At 33.0% G+C, this 15977-nt stretch overlaps 1 protein-coding gene across 5 annotated transcripts in view; it reads right to left on the bottom strand.

Annotated features, from left to right (window-relative positions):
* LOC308193827 (uncharacterized protein) overlaps positions 1 to 15977 on the bottom strand; it is a 199543-nt gene that overhangs the window by 72379 nt on the left and 111187 nt on the right. The window lies entirely within an intron of this gene.

The raw sequence follows: 15977 nt of genomic DNA, 5'->3' as shown, positions 1-15977 counted from the left end.
GAGTGGGATGCTGAGCACAACTCAGAAGAGGCTATCAAGTGCATAATTAATTAATTGTTCACTATTATTTTGCAACTTTATCCACAAATCAAGAATTTGTAATGAAAATTTTTGAGCAATGCTCACTAAAAATAAAATCTCAAGCTTTTTCATTTACCTTGACTTCTTTCCCTGTCATTCATCTTTGTTTCTTATTTATTTATGGTTTTGTTTTTTGTTTTTGTTTGTGTTTGGTTTAGTTTGGTTTGTTTGTTTTTGCAATGAAATCATTCAACTGCATCGTCTCTACTTGTAATCTGACACTGAAAAACTTAATATCATGAACATAAAATCCATAAATGTATTTAGAATAAAAAGATTTATAGTTTGGGAAGAATTAACAGGTGACTTTTACTTATATAACAATGGAGAAATAGTATATTTTTAGCTTTAAAAAAAAAATTCTTATTAATCTATGGTCATAAAACTTTGAAAAAATGTATAACTACTACTCTGTGAGGTAGAGTAAGTTTGACAATATTACAGTCCTGAATTTTATTTCTTTTAAACAAATAGTGTTATAATTCAGGAAGAAAAACAGTAATGTTAGAAAATAAAGGGTGTGCAGTATTTATAAGGCATAGTGTTTTGTTTGTTAACCTTTGACAGAGAAAACGGAGGCTATGACTGCAAATTCAAAGCTCAGAGAAAAACATTATCTCTGAAATGAGATGCTATGAAGACTAGCTCCTGAAAGAGAGCTTCCTTCAGAAAGGAAAACCGTGTTCTGCAAAATCTCTTTTCATTCCTTCTTCCTCTTCTGAGAATGCTTTAGTGGTTTTATGGTGTTCTTTACTTGCACCATAACAGCTGGCTTTGAAGTGAAAATTACTTAAAACTTTAGCATATCACACTCAATGTCATGTCTGTAAATACAAGAATTATATTTCCAAGACAATAAATATACTACCTACATTTTCAATTAAGCCAATAACTGTTGTGTATCCATAGGATATATGGTAAAATTGGACCAACCTAGTAGTTACTGCATACCAACAAAAGCGCTTTGTTGACAATTAAGGTTGGAGGATGTTGTTCTCTGACTTAAAACTTAAGCTGGAAACCAGTGAGCTGGATGCCTATAGTGAAGAAAGGTGAGCTATGCTGATTCTGATTTTTCTTGTAGTTGCTCTAATGGATATCCCATACACTATAGGAAGATGTGTTTCAAACATTCTTTTTTTTTTTTTTTCTGTATAGTATTGACTTGAGATCTAATGTCAAATTATGTCTTACAATATAAGTGAGTTTATGAGAAATCAGCAAATCCTTGGCTTACCCATGACGTGATTTTTTTTTCTGCACCATTAGCACAGCTTACATCAAGAGAAAATTTACTGTGATGAGAAAGATTGTTTTGTCACTGAACAATCAGTTGTATGCTTGGCTTTTAGATCAGTTCTTCACTGTGTTTCAGACCAACTACATTTATGCGTAATGCAGAATGATGACCTTTTGTTAAGCAAATGTGAGATGTTGTTTCTTTCTGTGGAGTTTCTGAACAAATATTTGTGATTTTAGTTATGCAAATTTGCTTATTTATGTGAACTTGTTTCGGTATCCCTACCTCTCTTTCAGGGAATTGAGTATTTGTTAGGAAATACAGATATTTATTTTTTTTCTGATAAATACACTTCCAGACACATTTCACATAATTCTGTTCTGTTACTTAGGTTACTCTATCTATTTTTTTAACCTCAGATAAAACATATATCAAAGGGTGGGACTTTTTTGTTTGTGTATTTTTCTATATGTGTATTTAATAATAAAATACACAGCTGTAATCATGTTGAGAATTTCAAAGACAAGAAACTAGGGATTATTGAAAATCCACAAACACACTTTTTAATGGAAAATGCTTGCTTTAAACTGAAGAAGATGTTTCCAACTTTACTTTAAAAGCAGTGGCTTAAAATCTTTTTTCATTTTATAGTAAATGTGTTCTTTCCTCTTTTATGAAAAAATGAAAATTCCAGAGAAAATAGACTTTTTTGGATTTGAGTCTCAGTCTGATCTTATGCCTAAAAATATACAGTTTGATGTCATAAAATTATTTGGTCAGTATTATGTCAAACTAAGAATCTGAGATTCCATATTCGTGTTTTGATGGCAGCCAGTAGATGACTTTTAGAGAAAGAAGGAGGAATAAGAACAGTATAGGATGATCTTTCACCTAGCATACTGTCCTAGCCTTTGGTAATCATCAGGTTACCATCTTCCAAAGCCAGAAATAGTACCGAGTTTCTTTTAGTTGCCATCGGTGTTTGAGTATTTTGTCATAACCTTTTTAAACCAATTCCATGTGTGTTATATATTTTTAATACATATACATATAAAGCAGTGTATAACATACTTATATACACACACAATCATCAACAATAATTTAATGGAGTACTATATAAGAATGTATATTTTATATATCTAACTAGCTCATTTGTACTGTTTTGAAGGAAAGCCAATCCTGTCAATACTTTATTTTCTTGCAAAGACAAAGATGTAAGGGAGCTTTTAAGGAGGAGACATGGAGTAAGATTCCTATTTGTCAGTCGTGCAGTTATGAAAATCACAGTGCTAGTGAAAAGACTAGGAAAAATAAAAGAATAGGAAAATAGAAAAAGGAAGTCAGGGGAAAGAGTTTACAGATAGGCTATGTGTTCTGAATATGAGAATGCATTACGTCTTTTTGTTTGTTTTGTTTTGATCTTTTTACTTTAGGCTACCACTAGCTATTGCTCAACAAATAATGCTATCCTTTATCCCCTATCCTATTCCTCCTCATTTTTTTCTTCTCCATACTAAACCACCCTAACTGACATACTTTCTAGAAGATATTCTATAAATCTTATCATCATTTTCCCTTCTACCTATATACTTCCAGAGATGGAGTGACCAGAACTTTAAGTAATGCTACGAAGTAATCAACAAACTTTGACTTTTTATTAGTATTTTTTTTAATTTTAGCATTAATATGGCATTTTTCTCCCAATTCAAATATTTCATACATTGTTTTTGGGCAGTCTTCTTATTGTATCTGTGGAAATTAATTTTCATGACTGAATTTTTCTTTTTTTTCTAAAAGTTGAAGTTTTGCCAGTTTGCTTTTCTATGCTGAGGTACTAGGGTTTCTTTATTTATTCTGGAAGGAGACATTTGTTAGGAACATACTTCTGTTTCAATTTGTTCATTTTGACCTTGTCTGCACTTTGAAAAGTATTGTCTGTAGTCCAACAGCTGTTCATCTGCCCCCGATACATGAAAGGGCATTGTAAACCCAATTGTGGATATGGTCCAGAAAGTTTCATGACAAAATTATAAAATACTGCTCACTTCAGCAGTTATACTTGTAGTGACTGAGATTATCTGTGCTGCAATTATTTGGAAAGAGCCTGTCTTTCTTGAAATGCAATACTAGGAAATCTATATGTGGTATTTATATTGTTCCTGTTAAAGCAAAATAAAATCACCTCACGATCATTAATGTTATCATCCTCAAAGTACCCAATATAGACCAGGAAATATTATTACAGCTTTGTGTACCATACAGATAAAAGAGACCAGATACAGAAAAAATAAATCTCTGAGAAATTTTTAGGTGTACAAAAATGTAAAATAGGACAAATGAATTTTCTAGAGCATGATATCACATGTGGCAAGATTTTGAATGTTGGCAATGGTCTGGTGGAGCTCTATCCAGTGGAGCAAAGTCATACACATACAGAAACAAATACATTGGACTGAGGATGCCTAAGCCTGAAGTACCTATTTGGTCAGACAGAACTGAGTTTCTGTCTGTTCATTGGTGGTTGTTTGGTTTGGTTTGTCTTGGTTTGTTTTGGTTTGTTTTGGTTTAAGAAGACAGGAAGAAGAAGAGGCGGAGATTGCTTTTATACACTTTTTCTACAGTTGCAGGAATCAACTCAAAAAAAAAAAAAAAAAAAGCAGACTCTGGCTTTACTTTTTTTGGAGGTAAATTCTCCAAGAGCATACTCTAACTACTAGACTATTGTCTGAGCCTTCATTGCTATGAGACAGGTACAAACTTAAAATGCCTTCTGACTCATAGTACCTAAATGTCTTGTTATTTTAAATCACCCTCTGGGTCTCAAATGACTATCTTATACTTTAGATGCCTAAGTGCATTTTTGGATCTTACTACTATTATTTATTGATTTCAATGGCACTTAAATGCATTGGTGCTTTTGAAAATCCCATTCATGCCCTATCTGTATTTTTAGGAAGCTATTGCTTTTAAAACCCATCACACAGCAAAAATCTGAACTTGGATTAGGTGAATCACAGGCTGGCCAATCTAATCAATGATGTGAACTTCCTTGCTAACCATGAATCTCTTAATGTACACACAGCAAAATAATAAAAATCTATTCTGAAAGTCTGAATTAGTACATATTCTTGATTTCATACGTCTCAGTGAACTGAAAGATAAGTTGACAAAACTATTTTGCAGTGTATATCCCATTTTTATTTGCAGAGATTTTATTTCCTATTCAATGCTATTATTTCTTTCCATATGTGTGTGTGTGTGTATATCTATATATATATTTCCTGTGGACCTCATAGGCACAATCTAGAAGTTAAACTAATGCAAAAAAATTTTATTTATTCCCCTTTGTGTGAGTACAAAGGCTCCTTTTTATTTAAAGCATTTACAGGAGAGTCACAATATTTTAGGATGAAAAATGCATTATTTACTGTACAGATTATAATTAAAAATATTTTTTTTCTATTACAAAAATATTCTGGACTTGTTGAGGTTATACCTGAAGCATTCAGCTTTCAGTTATGAGAATTTCTCTGTCAGAAAACAAAAATAGAAATAAGGCAGCAATAACAAACACAAAAAATCTCAGAGTGATTTCAGCTATTCTGTAATAGTAGCATTTCAAAAAGGAAAAAAAAAAGGATAAATACTGAGCCACAAAACATACAAGAACACTATACACAGATGTAATCTTGAAATCATTGTGTGACTTTATAGTTAGTTTGCAAATAGGTTTCTTTAATAAAGAACATAAATATATAAAAATATTAATAAAAAAACATTTTTACAAAGTTGTAAAATTATTATTTTGGGTGGAACTATTTTACAAAAAAAAAAAAAGTTTATTGTTCATTTTGCCTTTAAAATAAGTTTGATATCTTGATTTAGACATCATTATTTCTCCCAGTACACCTAACGAAATAGAAAAGATTTCAGTTCAGTGTCTTAAACAAACAAACAAAAAAGTTCTGCTACACTCTCTAAGATGAGATACCATGCTCACAGAAAGTTTAGAATATTTGTGAATTCTTATTTAATATCTTTTTTTTTTTTTTCTTCCTAAAACTAAATGTTTAAAAGGTGGTCAGTCAAAATCTTTGCTGCAGTTTTCACGCTGTCACTCCAGCAGCTGGTACAGGCTTCTCAACATCTGATGGGGATGTTGATCTATCCAGCTTGAGCAGAGGCTGTGATGCCCTAGTGAGACTGGCAGCACCAAAACAAGTTCTGTCTGCTGCTGTTTCCTCTTTTTTTATCTGCAAGGTGACCCTGAAATTCTGACGTGGAACAGATTCTTACAGAATGTAAATGTCAGGCATCAATACCTCTAATATTACCATAATTGATACTTGATTTTCAAAACAAAAACATTGTTTTTGAAGCTGTGAAGACAACTAAAACTTTCCTTACATATTGGCAAATAATAATAAAAATAATTAATAATAATAATAAGTGTGCACATATCATTTGGGTAAAATACTCATAGTTTATCTTTGTCACTTTCTTGGCTTTCAGCCTTGATCCTGCATCATATTCTATCCAGCTCAGTTCTTCGGTAGCTCTGTTTTGTAGCATAAATAATGTTTTTGCATAGTTGGTGTAGGATTGTCAATAGCTTCTCATGGTCCTAATTCTATCTATATATTCCAGATCTCCATAGTACTGGTTTCTATGAGCAAACACAGCAAGATAATCACCAGTTCCCAGATCCTCAGACACAAAGTAAAGCAAAACATATTCTTTTCTCAGATAACTCCAGCCAGTGCATCATGATCAAACACTAAGAGGTGATTCTCCGTCTGAAGAAACTAACCAGGTGAGTTAGGATTTTGCTTGTTTGTTTGTTTGTTTTGTGGTGAAATTAGTTACTTTATTGAATATCCATACTGAGTGGTGAATACCTTTAACAGTTCACAGTCAAGTGTGTTGTGTTTATTTTATGTTAATGGCAGGTATACTTAATCAAATCCATAAAAATAAGATGTGACTTTTCTATGTTCAGATGGTATTTTCAGTGCTACTTGAAGAAGTGTCATTGTGGTGAGGTCAGGAGATATAATGCTTTTGTGTTTTTCCAGTCAGTGATTACTGTGACTGTGACAAACCATTTACAAGATTTCTTTCTTCAGTCCAATAGAAAATCAAAGCTAATTTGTAGAAAACAGCTTTGTATGGCTGACCATAGATTTTTATCTTTACGGAAAATCTTAAATTACATTTGAAGATGAACAGATCAACAGGTTTCCAAACATCTTTTATCACAGAATGGTTAAGGCTAGGAGGGACTTTTGGAGGTCTTTTGGTTCACCCTCCCTGATCAAGCAGGATACCCAGAGCAGGCTGCCCAGGAAAAGAGATCTTCACACAGTAGAACAGTCTGTCTCAAAATAGGATGCTAAAAACATCGTTTAATGTTAATTCTGTATTGTGAATCACAAATGAAGAACATTTCTACTTGTAAATTCCATTTGTGTTGAAAATAAAATTAGAAAAATTATTTTTATTCCCTTTACATCTCTTTATATTTTCTGAGTAGCCTGACAAATTCTTGATTTAACACTTTACAGAGCCAGTAGGAGGGGAAATAATGACATTAAATAATTAATCAAGGAACTCTATCAGAGGAAATCTTACCAGGATTTTGTGCAGGGTGCGGGAAAACACTTCATTTTAAGTCCTCTGTGTTTGTATGTCAATCTGTTTTTTGGTCTCTAGTTAGGATGACAGAAAAAACGTACTCATAATCCAGAGAGATGAACATGTTATCTAGATGTAACAATTTGGAGGAGACATAAGATGATCCTGAATAACATTTTAAAGGATATTAAGGCAGACATCTTAAGTGGTGTATGTAGATTCATAAAGAAGAAAATGACTGAGCCCTCAGTGATGACATTCACCTGAGATACATTAATTATAGATTTCTTGTCAGTCAGGATTAATGTATGTTTAAGCATAGTATAAAATGAAGTAGGTTGAATGAAGGTGGGGAAAAACCAAAAGGTAGTTTTATGCTGAACAATGGGCAGCATAAGAGAGAACAAAACCTTTCTGTGACTATACCAGCTGCATTATATTTTCCTTCCTCTACAACAAAACAAATGCTGACTTTTTGTAACATAAGGACATAAATAGTAGAGAAGTCATAGACTACTTACCCACTTCCAATAATGTAGGCAAAATAAAGAAGCATATGACAACAAATGTTCTTTTCCTGCTGTTATTCACTGTCTGGGTCAAGCACCTGGCTTGTAAACACTAAGTAGTACCTTATGTCTCACTTAACTAAGCAGACATATACAAACCAAACCACATGTTGGCTTACAAGAAGGTAAAAGAGCTGTCTAGACATTCATTCTGTCCATTCTGCATGTCCGTCTTACACTGTTGCCACTTTATTTTCTTCAAGCCTTGGCTTGCTACACGATACTTCAGTGAAAAAGAATTAAAATACAAATCATGTACCCCTCTGTTTTTGACATAACCTCTTAAAGTGACATAAGTTAACAGATTTATCTGTGGCAAAGAGCACTCTTGAAAATAAATTACAATTTATGCCCACAGGTCATAAGGACACTTTGTCTCCCTGTGCAAAATACAGAGATGACACAATGACAATTATCTCTGTGGGGCTTCTCTAACAACTTGTTTCTAATGGAGAACAATATATTATATGTCCATAACAATACACTAAACTGACTGCAGGTTCCCAGAAAATCTTTTTTAAAAGGGTGATACTCTCATCACACAATACACTACAGGCTCTAAAATTACCCACGTTAAGTTTTTATGCAATTAAATTAGAATAGATTAGATGTCACTCGTGAGTTATCTCCTGTTCTTCTACAGTAATTCATTTAATTGCCCTCAATGATCAACTCTGAGGTTTCTCATCTCTGGTGAATTTGTTCTACCCAGGAGCAGAGTTTGCAGGAGATATATCAATTCTGAACACTTTTCTTCAGTTCACTCCAGGTTCTCAAGTGACTACATGAGTAAACACGCAAGAGGATTCAGCAAAAGTCACCAAAAACCATCACTAAGACAATTTTTAAAATATCCTTTCTTTACAGTTTATGATTCACTTCTACTTTGGCAGTAAAGCATGTCTTTAAATTTATTTCTTACTAGGCTACTTTCGATCAAGTGATATCCAGTTAAAAGCACCATAGCTAGCTATAATGATGCATTTAGCACCTGATATTTAAAGTTTGAAAGTGGAAGAAATATAGAATTAACAGCAATATATTTTGTAGGCAAAATATATGGCAATATTACTAAGAGGATGAGTTAGTAGTTGAAATCCCTCTAATCAGTGTGCATGAGGATCATACTGATATTTGTTTTTCTTTTTAAATAATATTTAAAGAGGACAAGCATCAGGAAGAAGAAACTATTTGAAAGTGAAAGGCATACAGATTCTGATAAGAAGATATTAATTTAATGTAGTAAAACTTTTTTTCCCTCCACCATTATTGTGTGCATGTGTGCAGGTACTGTTTGGGGGGGGGGGGGGGGGCGGAGAGAAATGCTTATGTAATTTTTAGACAGCATCAACACTTTTGTTTAGAAAATCAAGCCCACCTATGTTTGAAAAATGGTTATTTTAAAATATTTCCTATTGAAATTTGTTTTACTGTTTTGACAGAAGCATTTTTCTAATTTTTTTTCCGAAGCAGAAACAGAAAAATCTCCAAATATCACCTTTTTTCCTGATATGTGTGTTGGTCAGCAAGTTTAAAAATTGTAGGAATAAAACAAATAATGGATAGATAAGGACATAAGAACTTTTTTTTTTTTTTTCCCCTGGGTGTTGAGAGTTACTTCAATTAAAAAAAAAAAAAAAATCTATTAAGCAAGATAATTCAGAATTGCATCTCAATTTTGTCAATACCTCTAAAATGGAGGTTTCACAACACTCTTCAGAAATCTGTCAGCTCTTCCCAGAAGCAGAGTACTAATAATTTTTTTCTTCAGCTAAGCTGTTGTATTCAAGAATTTAAACATTTTAATTTATGCCTAAGTAGTTATCTAAAGACAAGAATGGGTAGAGTCAGATTATTCATACATGAATATTCATCAGGGCAATGATCTCTGGATTTAAACTCAGGACCTATGTATAAGGAGGATACTCTGGCAGTTAAAGCTAGGCCTCTAAACAAAGAAAAAGTATTGCTTTGGAGCACATGAATTAATTTGCAATAGATGTCGTATTATTTCATTCTAAAATTAGCGATCCCAAAGTTTAGCTAATGAGAGAGACACTTAGATGCAGAAACACCTCCAGTCAGAAAAGCAACTTAAGAACACCACATTACTTGGAAAACAAGTTTGGAAAGTTAGTTGAAATGCAACCTATATTGGTCAAGAAAAAGGCTCTAAAAATACATAAGAGGTCAATTGATTATTTATTTTTCTAAAACAAATGTTACTGGTAAATATCAACATATGAACTTAAAGAAGATATAAAAAATAATGGACACATTAAAAATATTTTTTATATATTGAAATTTTATTACAGAAAACACTTAATCCTCAGACTGAAATGATCAATTCTCTATTATCTATGTGGAACAAGTTACAGCTTAGATATCAACATTACTTTCTGCTTGTCATGTGGTAACACCTCAATAAAGGATCAGAACTTTTTGATACTGGGTTTGGAAATCAAATATAAAGGACAAATTTTCACTGCCCCCAACATTTACACAGTGCTATTAGTCTACTCTTAAGACAGCAAAATGGTCATCTATATCTTCTCTTGCTTAAGAGACTAAAACGTGCTTTTGGAGATGTTCCTAAATATATATATATATATATTTACATATGAACTTTATGCTCATAGTTTAATATCAAAAGCCATCATGATGTAAAGCATTAATATAAAATAACTTCTCTCTGCTTGTGTTGATTACCAAGATGTTGACAAGCTACTTATGTATCTGCCTTTGTTATCTTGGATTGCTTACTATCATTTCTCACCCCTCAAACTTTATGCCAGAGGTGTTACAATTTCTCCTCTTATCGCCCTGGTAAAACTGACATTAAGGCATATGGCCTAACTTTAGCTGAGAACAATGTGCTCCACCAAATTCACAAAAGCAGTCATGTGCCAATAGCCTGTCTAGGTACAGCTATCCTCCTGGGTGACTGCCTTGTGCATTGGATAGCTGCTACAGCACAATATTTCAAGTAAAAATAGGTTAAATATAAACTGTAAAATTCTAATAAGGAAAATGGTGCATATCTTCCAGAGTACATTATATTAAAATTAACCTAATAGCTGCTGAATCCAGATATTTCTGAGACAATAAAATAACTGATCTGGTTTTGGATTAATTGACCATTTCCTTGTTGAGAAACAAGTGGAGATACTGTATGGTTGCTTGCATTTAGTGCTTAGTCACTACGGCAATATTAGAAGTGAGGCAACACAGTATTGCAGTGCTCCTACAAATTCAATTTTATAAATCTGATAACTTAAAACAAGACTTTCTACAAAGACATAAGACTTTTCTTTCCTGTTCCCATATTTATTTTATTTTTAATGGTGTAATGACTACTTCAAAATAAGATCAGCTTTGAGGAATTTATACGTAAAGAAAGTTGTTTCTCAGAGAGCTCATTATTCAGAAGAGGGAGAGGGAGAGGAGAGAGGAGGGGAGGGGAGGGGAGAGGAGGGGAGGGGAGGGGAGGGGAAATCTGAGAGACAAAAATAAACAGCTAAATTTGTGAGAATGCATCTTTTCAATAAATGAAGCATATACTGAAAAGAATATCCAGAGCACAATAAAGTTGTATCAACTTCACCTTCTTGACCCTTAAAGAAAAAAAAAGTACCCTAAAAGCAAATGTGTAGAAGCCTTGTAGTAATGCACCATCTACATACATATGATTAATGGCTGTAGTGTGTAAGTTGCAAATGACAGTGTCTGCTTAATGGAGATGAGTGGACACACATACTCAGTTCACTTTGAAATGATTTGTGCTTTGCTGAGTAAAGGTTGAGAACAAATGTTTTATTTAAAGCTGAGAGGAAAAACAAAACAAAAAAAAACAACAAAAAAAAAGCAATCCAGTTAATTAATGCATTATTGTATTATTTTCCAGGACAGTACTTAAGTGAAAGAATATTGGTCAATACATAGCAATTCTTAATTAATTACACTTAGCTCCAAATGATGGCAGATCTTTTATAAAAGAGTATGCAGACAAATGACCTAATAGTCATTTATATTGAAAACTATTAAAGAGTTACTGCATCAGTGCTTGGAAAGTGTAGAAAGTAGACAGCTGTGTACAAATGTAGGAATATATTTACATCTTTCGACTCTGTTTTATTCAGTGTAACATGGTACTCTGAATCACACTGTAAGCAATAAAACCTCCTCTCTCAAGAATTCATTCCCATGAAATGACACTTATAACAGATGGGGATAGAAATAATATTTTAAATACAGAACAAATATTTACAGCTCTGAGTATATCATAGGCATCCATTGAAACTCAGCCTGCAGTAAGACAAGAAAACATTCTTACTGATGTGATATTTCAGTGTTTGAAGAAAGCATGTCTTCTCTCTTGTTACTTTTATGATTTGGCATATGATGTCACCTGATTCCAAGTCTAATTAATAATAAAAAATGCTTCCTTTCTGTCCTTTAAGTTGAATACAGGTTCTTAATAAAATTATAAAGCCATAGTAAAGACTTAACACTTTAGTCTATCTTTTATAAATATAGGAATTTTTTCTTAATTTGTACCAGTCTATAAATTATACAGGACATATTGCTTGGGTCTTTGTATGACTGAATTTTAAAGGAAGCAAACAATGAGTTTATTTTCTCCCTAAAACATTGTTTCAGTTATTTAGATGGACCACGTCAATCTTTTTTTATATATCCATTATATACATTAGTTTTGTCTACCTGTACAATAAACTTTATTACAGATACTAAGTAGTGTGGTTTGAGGGTAAAATGATGTTAAATATTTGTGATTAGATGATTTACATGTATGTGTACATTAGAACTGCCAAAGTTAATCTGACTGGACTTTTCTGTGGTGTTATTCTACAGTTGTGCCTTCTATATAATTTCTTTTAAAGTTTCCCAGTTCTCTTGATCACTGTTTCTTCTCCCTTACATGTTCAAATCATCTCTTCAAGCCCATCTCTTGGCTCTCCATTTCAAGCCAATTTCTTGAAAAGCTAAACTCTTCAGCAGTCACATACAGTTCCTGCTCAAAGGCCACTGACAAGAATTTTTTCTCATGAGATTCATCAGATTGCCTGCTTCTTTTCATTTGGCTGTAAAGAACACACCCTCTATGTCAACCCATTTAAAAAAAAAAAAAAAGTTACAAAAAAGTTGAAAGGACAAGCGCTATGAAAAATATCTGTTGAATTAAAATAAAAATTTACAATCACTTCTCTAAGATCTATAAACATTTTTAAATGATGAACAACTGTTTCTGTGAACAACATAGAAAACAACCAAAAACATAATTTTAAATGATTATCTGTATATTTTAGAATAAAACTTGTTAACCTGCTAAGAAGCATTAGCTGCTCTATTCCCAGCAAAGCAGCCATCTTTGCAGTGTAATAACATGAAAGAATTTATTTCTTAACAACATCAGTTTCAAATTTTTTTCTTTAAAATTCATAGGCAGATTATTCATCATTAACTCAATGATAATCTAATTGTAGACAACTTATGACAGCAGCAATATAAAAGCAAGGGTTTTTTTTTTTGTTCTGTTTTTTTGTTTTGTTTTTCTTCATGAAAGGAAAAAGCTTGACATTCCTACAGGTAAATAAAGTAAAAATTGAAATAAAAGATTTGTTTTCAAAAATGGTTAAAAAAAAAAAAGATTTTGATCAATTAATTGCTTTCCAAAAGCAAGAAGAAAAAAAAAAATGAAAAGAGGAAGACATTCTTTGCATTAACATGAAGTGATCTGCACTTTCATCCAGAACATTGTATGTTTTTTGTGACTTATTCCATAGTTTAGCTATGTTGACTATAATTATCAGTGAAGATTTACTCTTTCATGTCAAGTATTCATTCCTTACATTCAACATGAGCATTTTGAAATATTCATTTGTTCTTATTTCATGAAGAAATATAATGTATTTGTGAAAAACAGTGTAGAAGGTGTACACTATATTGGTGTATAGAGTTCCTTGTGCCAGAACTAAAAATAACCTTCAGTAAAATGTCCAAAAATTCAAAACATTTTAATAAAAGACTGAACATGTAAATACTTCTAAGAAAAATTAAAAATATGAAATATACCAGAAATAACTAGATTTAAAGGGAGAATTATGAATATAAATTAGAGATTTATGAATATAAATCCATAGTCCATGAATGAACAGAAACTATGGAACTGTAGGTTTTCCACAGAAGCTAAGAAAATCTCAATAAATAATTTATCAGGGAAAAGGCAATTACTGTAGATTAAGTGGAACCAAAATTGTTAAGACCTAATAACAGAAACTAAAAGAAACTAAGTCCTTTAAAATGTTGACAAATTTATGGATTTAAATTTAGTCCCTCTATAGGAAGAGAATATTCCTAGGACAGCTGTCAATAGTATTATAGTAGAATAGTACAGGAGATTTAGAAAAAACATAAAGACAGAAAATAAAAAATAAAAAACAAAAACAGTAGTGGCAGTAGTACCCACACGCAGGTTAGACAATTTCTGGATATTACATTTACAGGAGATAACATAGAGAGGAAATTGTTTGTATTCTGTAAGTGATCTCACTTGGAGCAACTACTCTGACAAAAACATAATTTGTTCCTGTTTCAGCACTGACCTACATCTGGCACTTCATGTAAATGTTGAATAAACAATTTACAGCAGTGTTCACAAAATGTCCACACTGGCCCTTTACACAAATGAAGGGCCAAAACCAACAGAAAGTCCATTATGGTAACAGAACTTCGTAAGGTAAAACTGCATTAAAATGGAAAATCTTTTAAAAAAAGAAAATAAAGAGATCCACTAACAGGGTGGAAAGTTTACATGCAGCATAGCAATTTTTTCAAGTTATAATGTTTAAAATGCAAAGCAAGCATGTACTACTTTTCTAGAGAACTCTCTAAAATGACAGAGAAAAAAAACAAAACCATAAAAAAGCAATGCACTATATTTCAATAGTTAATGACTAAAAAAAAAAAAAATGTATTTCAAAAAACTGAGACTTAAACCAAATAAAATGAATTGAAAGGAGCATAATTTCTTTTATGTGACAAATCACAAAAAGACGAGCCAAAAATGACTTTGAAGAACACCTTAGTAAGGACATAAAAAACAATAGTTAAACCTTTTCAAACACATTAATAGCAGGATTGCCTTCCAGAGAGTCAACGAGGCTGACAGATGATAAAGATGTAGAAGGAACTCTCAGAAAAGACAAAATCATACCACAGCAGAAATATAATACTTTGCCTCAGTGACCACCACTGAGGAGACATGATACACTGATAACAGAGGCTTTTTACAACAGATAACTCTAAGGAATTTTCTGAAACCAGTGAGTTAGTAGAAGACATTTTAAAATAGGTTAACAAATCGAAGAATAATACTTTGCAAAGACCAGACAGTTTTTGTACAGGAACCCTAAAGGCACTCACACACAGAACTGCTGAAGTAATAACTGTGATATATAATGTATTGCTTGAATTAGTCTTAGTATTGGGAGGACAGAAGGTGACCAATAAAACCACAATTTAAAACATATATATATATGTATATATAAGGCTGATCTTGAGAACCACCGATACTTTAGTTTGATTTCTCTGCCAGGCAAATTATGGAGTCTGTAGTGAATGATACATTGCCTAGGCACATACACCACATTTATTTTAGCAGGCTGTACAGCACAACAGAATTAGATTTGTAGAGTAAGCAATTCATCCTGCATACCCGAATCAGTATTTTGAGTGGTTTGGACTCTTTTATTTTGGACTAGCTCTAGTCTGGTCCCATGAAAAGAACACGCTAGCATCATTAATGCATTAGGATTATGCTAGAGTATAATTTATGGGTTAGTTTATCCAAAAGGAATGCAGTTCATGTTCTTCAATAATTCAAGGCAAGAATCAAAGCAGATACCAGAGCACAGCTTCTAGAGGCATTTAATACGTTGCCAGCAGTTGTCACAGCAGAGCACAAATGGACCACGAATCTCGGCTGAAGTGATGATGTGCTTAGTGATGATGAGGAGGAGGATGCTCAGGGGAGACCTTATTGCTCTCTACAACTACCTGAAAGGAAGCTGTGGTGAGCTGGGGTTTGGCCTTTTCTCACAGATAACTAGTGATAGGACTAGAGGGAATGGCCTCAAGTTGTGCCAGGGGAGGTTTAGGTTGGAAATTAGGAGAAATTTCTTCTCAGAAAGAGTAGTCAGGCATTGGAACGGGTTGCCCAGGGAAGTGGTGGAGTCACTGTCCCTGGGGGTGTTTAAGGAGAGGCTGGACCTGGTGCTTAGGGACATGGTTTAGTGGGTGACATTGGTGGCAGGGGGATGGTTGGACCAGATGATCTTGGAGGTCTTTTCCAACCTTAATAATTCCATGGTTCTATGATGGTCTCCAACGTGGGCTAGAGCAGCTGTCTCTACAGCAACAGACACCTTGTCCTG

The sequence above is a fragment of the Anser brachyrhynchus genome (assembly GCF_964034855.1).
Source record: "Anser brachyrhynchus genome assembly, chromosome: 4".
Taxonomy (NCBI): Eukaryota; Metazoa; Chordata; class Aves; order Anseriformes; family Anatidae; genus Anser; species Anser brachyrhynchus.
The sequence above is the reverse complement of the archived record's forward strand: the minus strand, read 5'-3'. Positions and strand labels throughout refer to the sequence as shown.